The following is an 8,871-nucleotide window of genomic DNA, read 5'->3' on the forward strand; positions in this document are numbered from 1 at the left end:
AAAGAATGCTGATCGAATAGCCGTAGAAACTCCCTCCCCTCCACACCTCTCCTTTCTTTTCATACATTAGTTGCACAATTATTATTGTCACTTTTCTTTTGTATAAACAAGTCCAGCACTACCAATGGCTTCCAGGAGAGACTTTTTGATATGTTCACTGGTATTCCCACACTGAAATGATATCATGTCTGGTTCCTCTCTATGGGGGCCAGCTTTTTACCCCGCCTTTCAGTGTGACTGCAGAACAGCCATAAGCAATTTTTCATTCTGATGTGGTCGGACCTCACATTGTACGCATTAGCTTTTTTTTCCAAGCATAACCCAACCTTTGCTTTCCACCTCGCAAAGGACATACTACTTCCCGTATTGGCATTGATCGTCAGCACCAAAAAATAAATGGTCATATGCAGAATCATACCAAACGAACATAATTCCTAGGGATACTGGGCTGGGAGTAACTTGACTAGCCTGCACAGATCCATGACCTCAAGCCCATCCAACACCTTTGAGATCAGTTTAAACACCAGCTGTAAGGCAGGCCTCATCGCCCAACATTAGTGTCCGCCCTCACTAATGCTTTTGTGGCTAAATGGGGGCAAATCCCTGGAGCCAGGCTCCAAAAACTTGTGAAAAGCCTTTCCAGTAGAATGGAAGTTGTTACAGCAGCAAATGAATGTTCATGGTTTTGGGATGAAATACTCAACAATCACATATGGGTGTAACATTTGGGTGTCCACATACTTTTGACCATGTATTATTTGTATAACTTAGGACAGCACAGTACATGGTCAATCTGTGGGTATTTGTAACATCTGCTTTCAGTGTACAGCACATTCCTGACGTCTTTGCATAAAAGCACATCATCCTCTGAAGAACCTGCCTGCTGTAATGTGCCTCATATCAGCTTTTTCTCGTCCTCAGAGAGGGAGAGAGAGAGAGAGACAGTAAGAGAGAGAGAGCTTAGTTACATCCTGGTAGGACAACCTCACCCAGAGGGCTGGGGAGAAGACGAAAGGGGAGGGAAGCAGACAGAAAAGAGGAGAGGAAAGCAGAAGAAAGGAGAGATGGGAACACAGCATATTAGGGAATATGAGGAGAGCAAAAGAGAGCAGAGTCAAGCTTAGGAGAGGCATCAAGTGACCTCCTCCCTCTCCATTGTTAAAGAACAGAGGAGTGAGGCTGGCTAGAGGCCACCAAAGGGGCAGAATACATTAGAAACCAGCCAGAAAGAAAGAGTAGAAAAAGAGTGAGACAGAGGTAGAAAGAGCTTATGCTTTTCATGATGTACTAACAGCAAACATCAATGCTGGTTGAACTAATATTGCTTTTTGTGCAGGCTTTCAGGATGAATTGTGTAACTGTTGCACAGGTCAGGTTCATTGTAAACTGGGACAAGCGTGCGTCTGGTTTTGAAAGTTACACATGTGGTGCCTTCAAAGGTTTGCCGACGGAGGAAATGGATGGTGATGAGGAGGAATGACTAGATTTGGATGGGTGATGAGAACAGGAAGAGGAAGTGCATCATGACACAAAGGAAATGTCTGGAAAGGACAGGGAAACAGGTGCTGGTGCAATGTGAGAGACAGATCAACACGTGGGGATCAAACTCCGAGGAATGAAGCTTCTAGGAAGTACTGTCAGCAACCTGGAAATGATAACAATCAACATAGTTTAGATTGTTAGGTTATCAACCAGTTAACCCCTGATCACCAGACTAAACCCTGAATAACTTGAATAACTTTATTTCCCACGGGGTCCACCCATTATGTCAAAAAAGTAAGTTAGAAGGGGGTGCTTAAAGTCAGTTTTGGACCCGTCTGAACTTTCAAAGACTACCTCTAAATTACTCGAGGTCTCATTATCCTGATAGTTTTGGATTCATTCTGTCCAGACTGTTCAGATCTTGACTAGAAAGAGGTTTGGCTACATTAATCCCAGCATCCCAGAGATTTACATCCATATTGAAATTGGCACCTCTTTACGTCTAATGCCAACTTTCAGTGCCAGCACAGGAAGTAGTGTGACCTAGATGCAGCAAGGCAGAAAGGGTGTGGAGGACAGGATTGTGGATAGGGGTGTAACTCATGCAACTTTCATGCAGAATGCCAAGTTTGTGTCCCGTCACAAACCATATATTTTTATTAACAATAACCATAATTTTAACCTCAAGCCCAACCCTAACCAAGTTGTTTTAGTTGTGTAACCCTAAACATACTTCCACCATAATTTAAGTGCCAACAACAATCTTTCTGTAACCTTAACCAAACCATGGTTGCCATGCCAGATATTGCAGAGAGGGAGATTTTTAACCACACTGCCATTGAATGTAATCCAGGTTTTGCAGATTCGTCCAATATCAATGTTCTTGTTGGGCAATATGATTGCTGCACCATAACCAAAATCTCTTGTGATTAAAAAAAAAAAAAATCATCATACATAGGAAAGCCCAGCATTTCCCTCACCAATCCTGCTCCATTTTTTTAAAAAAAAGGAATGATTGAAAACATCCTTGAATCCCCCACCACAATCTGGTTCTAATCTGCCTCCTCCTACACTAAGGACAAGCTCCAACATGGTGTCTGTGCTGATGAGTGGGTGAATGGCTGTCAGCTGCCCTCCACGAAGGAGCTGCGTGATGCCAGGGTGACAAAATTTTAAAAAAAGAAAAAAAGAGGGCAGGAAGGATTGCCACCGAGCCTGCACACCCAGGCAACCATCTGTTCTGAAACCCTTCCTGTGGGAGACAGTGCCTCCCCTTCACAGCCCCCTATGGAACTGTCTGCAAACCTACCATGGTTACTGTTAACATGCTACTTACTGTAAACTGAAGCCTGTTTGCACGGTCTCACTGTGACTGTGAAAAGCCTCTGCACTATGTCCCTACTTTGCAATGCTCACAACTAAATCATGCGTTTTATCCTTTTCAGTTTGTCTCTCTCATTAAGCTCCAGGTCCTCTCAAAATTCATCCTGTACAGCTGTAGCATGGCAACACTGACTGTACTGAAAGATCCATTTTTGTGGGGTGGTATGGATTGTCAACAGGGCCGCAACTAGGATTTCTGAGTAACTGAGGTCATCAGAGTCCCCACATACCCTAACACCTGAGGAAACACCTATGAAACAACAAGTGCATATAAATACAACTAACTAAATGTCTCAAAATTTTTCTCCTTTAATCAGTATGTAGATCTTTCCAGGAGACTACTTAGAAAATAGAAATAGACTTTCTATTTTAGCAAACATTAAGGTGTAATTGCCATTTCAAAGCATTTTAATGTTGCTACAGACAAATTCAGGTGGAGAAATATCCATTGATTATCTATTTTGTCAGCCTAACTATTATGGCAATCAGCTCAAAAATATGTAAGTTGCTAACCTCACTCCTGCCCTAAGGACATGTCCTCACCATCACCAGTGGTTGGTTCTTCATGTTTGGCATCATTTTGTTGGACTCTGGTGACCAGATGTGTGACCATAAAAAGAGAACAACAGACAGATACATAGATAGACAGACATAGATAATAAGACAAAGAAATAGTTCTCCAAGTGCCAACACATTTTAAGACAACATACATTGACTTTCACAAAGTCTCAAATTACTATCATTCTCCAGCAATCTTCTTTGAAATACCATTCGATTTTCCCAAACATAATTTGTCACATCTGTGACATTTTACCCATCACAGCATGGAGCTCCCAGTGTTTTTTTTTTCATCGCACCAGAGGGAGCCCCTGTCACTGCTCTGCTATGTTCTGTCCCTCTGCAATTTCTAATGCCTCCTCCCTTATGATAAATTAATGCTGGATGATGACGACGGATATCACTGTGCCAAGGTAACTGCCATTATGGGGCAGTGATTGAGGACTGGTGAACCGAAGCTGTAGTTTATACTGTCTCCCTGGTGTAAAGTGCTGGTGTGGAGCCCATGTGATGACAAGGGTCATTAGCTAGGGGAAGGTCAGCGGTGTTAAACTTATGTGCTTAAACTTGATGAAGACTGATACCCAACAAAAAAGGTGACTCGTCTGAGCTTCAAATTGTTTCATACATAAAAGACATGAATCCCATCCCATATAGCACTTAGTAGCAGTATAGAGACACAAATTGTTGAGCACCTACTGTAATGTTGTTGTAAGCTGTCTAAAGACAGGGATAAGTGTTTATAGACAGGTTTCCAGTGACATGCATGTGCAGTCATGATGCAGAAAATTACTCAAAATGACTGCATGATTATGGGGAGATCAACATGAAAAGTTGTTTTTGTGCCTAAAACTGCATGAATCACAAAAGTAATGGGTAAAATTGTTAATTATCTCTACAAAAACCCTGTGTTAGCTCAGGTTTAAGAATTAGCTACAGCAATCTGGTCAGAGTACTGGATTTTGTAAAGGCAATAGATGGTTTTAGTCTGAAACAGCAGCAATAAATCCCAGTTTCAAGACATCTCACAGTATTGCTGTGTATTTAAGGCTGTTAAATGATTATTGCTAACATTTATCAGGCTCTGTGTGTTGACGTGTTTCAGTTAGAGAATCGGTCACAGCTGATGGAGAAGACTGATGGCTTTGGATGGAAGATGTGTCACGTTGTTATGCTTCTAATTTTCCAGAGAAAAATCAGGCATGCAGAGTCATTTTTCCATGATTCTGTGTGACTGATCAATAATACTGATTAAAACCTATATTGACTGTGTTTGTCAGGAATGCAGCTCTTCAATCATGAGTTTTTATATTAATGTACATGTGGCATTTTTACAAATATAATGTAACTCATTCTGTGCTTATAACTTTAACTTTAAAGCTAGTTGATCTATATAGGGGCGAATCACAACAAAAGTAATCTCAAGGCACTTTTCATATAGAGTAGGTCTAGACCATACTCTTTAAAATAGGTATTTATAGAGAGAGACCCAACAGTTCCCACCATGAGCAAGCACTAGGTGACAGTGGCAAGGAAAAACTTCCTTTTAAGAGGCAGAGACCTTGAGCAGACCCAGATTCCCAGACAGGTTCCATGTAAAAAATGTAAGGTGATACCAATAATACAGTAGTAGTAATGACAGTAGTGATAATTAAAGTAATAAAACTAAACTAAACTAAAATAAACTTAGTAAAACTAACAGCAGTACAAGTAACTAATTAAGTAACTAATTCTAGCAGCAGGTGTTGAGTGAAGTTGTAGGAGCAGCAGGAGACTTGTCATCACAGATCAGACTCTACAGCTCCAGAGGCAGAAATACCTGCAGAAAGTGCAGAAGAGGAGAGAGACGAAGACACACTACGGAAAGGAGAGATATGAGTAGTAACATGAATGAATCCATATTGAGTGGAGAGAGAGAGAGAGAGAGAGAGAGAGAGAGAAGCTCACTGCATCATGGGAGCTCTCCCGGCAGTCTAGGCTTAGAGGTTCATTCTTGATCTTGGAAACAGTAGTTTGCAAAAAGAGCAAAGAACAAAAATAAACATGAATTTCATGGAGGAATGGTGGACCCTGCCACCAGCAATGAAAACTGCTAAATGTAAGTACACTGAATGCCTATTGCACGTTATTAAGTTAAAAGGTTTATAAAGAAATATAATCATCATAACTTCCTCATTGATAAATATAATAAATGTGATACATAAAAAAATATATTAATCATGTATTAATTGTTTAATACTTGCTGATAATTACAACCTCCTAAGACAAAGTCTGTTGACCTTGTAGCCTTTCCAGGAAATGCAACTGCAGCTCTATGATTCATATCTGGAGATTAGCCACAAAGGAAATGGTGCTGACGGAGTAGGTGGCTAATGTGTGAAAAGTGTGTCAATCTAGAGTGTGTGAATTTGTCTGAGGCAGTAGAAATGTGTGTGAGTGGTTTGGAAACTGAAAGTACAATGGTAAGTGGGTCTGAGGTGACAGGTCAAACGTGCTGGAGCATGGTTGTTTGTGTGAAGACTTAATGAAACTACTATAGTGTGATTTTGAGCAAGTTATTACCCTCTGCAGTGATGACAAACACTAAACCTAGACAAGATTTCAGGTTTTATTTTAATTTTACCATCAGACAAAAAGTATTAGTTAACTCCTGGAACCTGAGGTTGTTTTGCACTCACTTTATTTGTTGGTTTGTGGTATTGTCCCTACATGTTCAGCCAGGCTGCCATGTTGTTGCTTTCAGAACAGGTTAGACTGCTCATTGGTATCCTTCAGCATGTGGTTATTCTGTGGCACTTTACATGCTCTGTTGTTTACACATTAGTAATGTGCTACTGTAATGAGTTCAAGTTTTTTTCAGTGACAAGTAGTGTAAGAGATTACAATATGAAATTCAGTATTTACATAGCAGTTACCATTCCTTGGAAGGCTCTGTATCTTCATCAGTTTGGAGATAGACCTGTTTGCTGTGTTAACACTTGCAGTTTAGTAGAGGGTTGATATCAGTTTGATCTCTGTGCATTCAGGGGACAGACTTGGTGCAGGAGTTGTTGAGAGGCAGTTAGCTTCTACCAAAAGACTAGAAATGAGACCTTGAAAAAGCAGCCTCATTCACATGTGTCATCCTTGCTGGCTTGCTACAGCCAACATTCGGGAATCACCTGGGTTTTGCTCAGGGTAAGAGGGTGAGTAAACCCTCTCAGTTTCACTGTGAGGACAGGACTTCTGGAATTCTGCAGCAAACGTACGATTGAACTAACCTTTGGGACTGTAGCACTCTGTATATACAATAAAATGCCTGGAAAGATTAAATGTTTCTCTGTAATTATGTGTTTAAATCCAGTATTTCCACAATTTTGTAGCCCCCACCCCCACCCAAAACAACTCTGACCCATCTGAGAATGGACATGGGACTTCTGGGGGTGTCCTGGGGTTCCTCTGGGCTATGGGGTGGGGCCTCTATGGATCTGGCTTGTTACAGCGCATCCTGCAGATGCTCAGCCAGATTGGGATCTGGAGTTTAGAGGCTGAGTCAATGCCTTGGGCTCTTTGTCATGTTCCGCCATTTCTGAGAAGTTTTTGCATTGCAGTGGGTGTATTGTCCTGCTGGGGGAGGCTGCTGCCATTGGGCAGTGCTGTTAAAGACACACTGACAGAGCTGGTCTGAGGATACAAATTCATTTAAAAAGTAATTACCATAGCTATAGAGTAACTGGTTATGCAGTAATTACTTATTCAGTGAGCAATTGATTACATATTTAATGTAACTTGCCCTACAATAAGGTATTGTGATGCATTGTGATGCACCGATAGACCAGTTAGAAAAAGGTAGAAATGTACAAAAAATAATTATAATGTTGAAATCAAGGCCATGTACTGCAACAAGAAACAACTGTTGTACCATTTTATTTCCTTTCTTTGCCTTTTCAATCATTAAGCTCAGTATTCAGCTCACAAATCTTGACGCCCCCATCTCCTCATCTCCTTACAGTATTTCTCCTGTCTGTCATTTCCTCTGTTTTGCCTTTGCACCACGTCGCTCAATTATATTTATTCATGCATGTCTCGGTTGATATACAGTATGAATATTCTTATTAGATGCTGTTGTTGAGACCCATTTCTTTATGGAGTGTTGAATTTATATTCATGACCATGGATGCACATTTGAAGGTGCGTAATGATAAAGGAGTCATGTACTACCACGCAAGGCTATAGAGGAAATAATATTTGTTATGTTTGCATCAGCTGGAATGAGCCTGTGTTGCAAACACAGGGATGACACCTTGACTCAGATGAAGAAAAAGAAAAAATAAGAAAGAAATATATTGGATCTGAGTGTGACTCACAGTGGTTTTTGATCATCTAGCATCACATGTGACGCAAGTATAAGGTAGGGGAGTTGTTTGTTGTTCATGGATGAATATTGGATGTAGAAGTTGAAACAGTTGAGGGAGAATAAAACCTGTTGCAGCATTTTAAGTATGGCGAAGCAATCAGAGCATTTACACATACATTATAGGTTTGAATAAAGACATGTATGAATTCAGTCTGGGCCATTTGTTGGTTTAGAGATAGCATTACAATGCAGCTGAATGAAAGACATGAAGAAGAGAAGAGATAGGGAAATAAACATGAGACTTCTGACTCTAACATTACATCTAGAATATTACTTTTCCCCAACTGCTAATATACCAGCACTGGTTGTACAAACAGAACATCAAAAGCTTTACATTTGCTGATTCGTGATCTCATGTTTTGTCATTCAATAACCAAAAACTATTCATTACAACGCAACATTAAGTCCTTACACTAAAAGCTTTATTGTGCAATCACCAGTTAAAAACAAAGATTCATATATTTCAGAGCAATGAATAGATAGACACCACCAACAGAGAGAGCACAAATAAGACAATAACACAGCAGTTGTTCTAATTTTGCAGAAATGAGGGACAGCTAGCTGATGGTGGTGAGTAGAGTGAAAAGAAGAAGCCATTGTGTCTCACATCTGTTCTCCGCTGTGATATTCAGCCTCAAGAAATACAGAGTAGAAGAGTGGACGATATTATTTTTAAGGAAATTAGTGAGTGAGTGTTTTAACAATGAACCACAACTTTCAATGTAACTGAGTTTGAATGGCACAAGTGTGAAGGGCTTTATTTCTCTTAATAACTCTTCTCTTTATGGCCACTCTCATCTTCTTAAAAAGAAAATGAAAGTGTTTCATGTGTTTAAAGTCTTTTGAGTAATTTATTATTGCAGTTCTATAAATATAATGGATATGTGAGAGACTAATTGAAGTACCAGAATTGAAGTACCAGGCCAACACATCCTGATTCTAGTATGTGTAAGGTGTGGAAACTGCTCTGAGTAGTGTGCAGTTGGATCTACCAACCATGTTTACTAGCACTTGGTCAAGATTGTGGTTAACGCAGAAGAAGTCCACAGTGA

The sequence above is a fragment of the Lates calcarifer genome, linkage group LG9 (assembly GCF_001640805.2).
Source record: "Lates calcarifer isolate ASB-BC8 linkage group LG9, TLL_Latcal_v3, whole genome shotgun sequence".
Lineage (NCBI taxonomy): Eukaryota > Metazoa > Chordata > Actinopteri > Centropomidae > Lates > Lates calcarifer.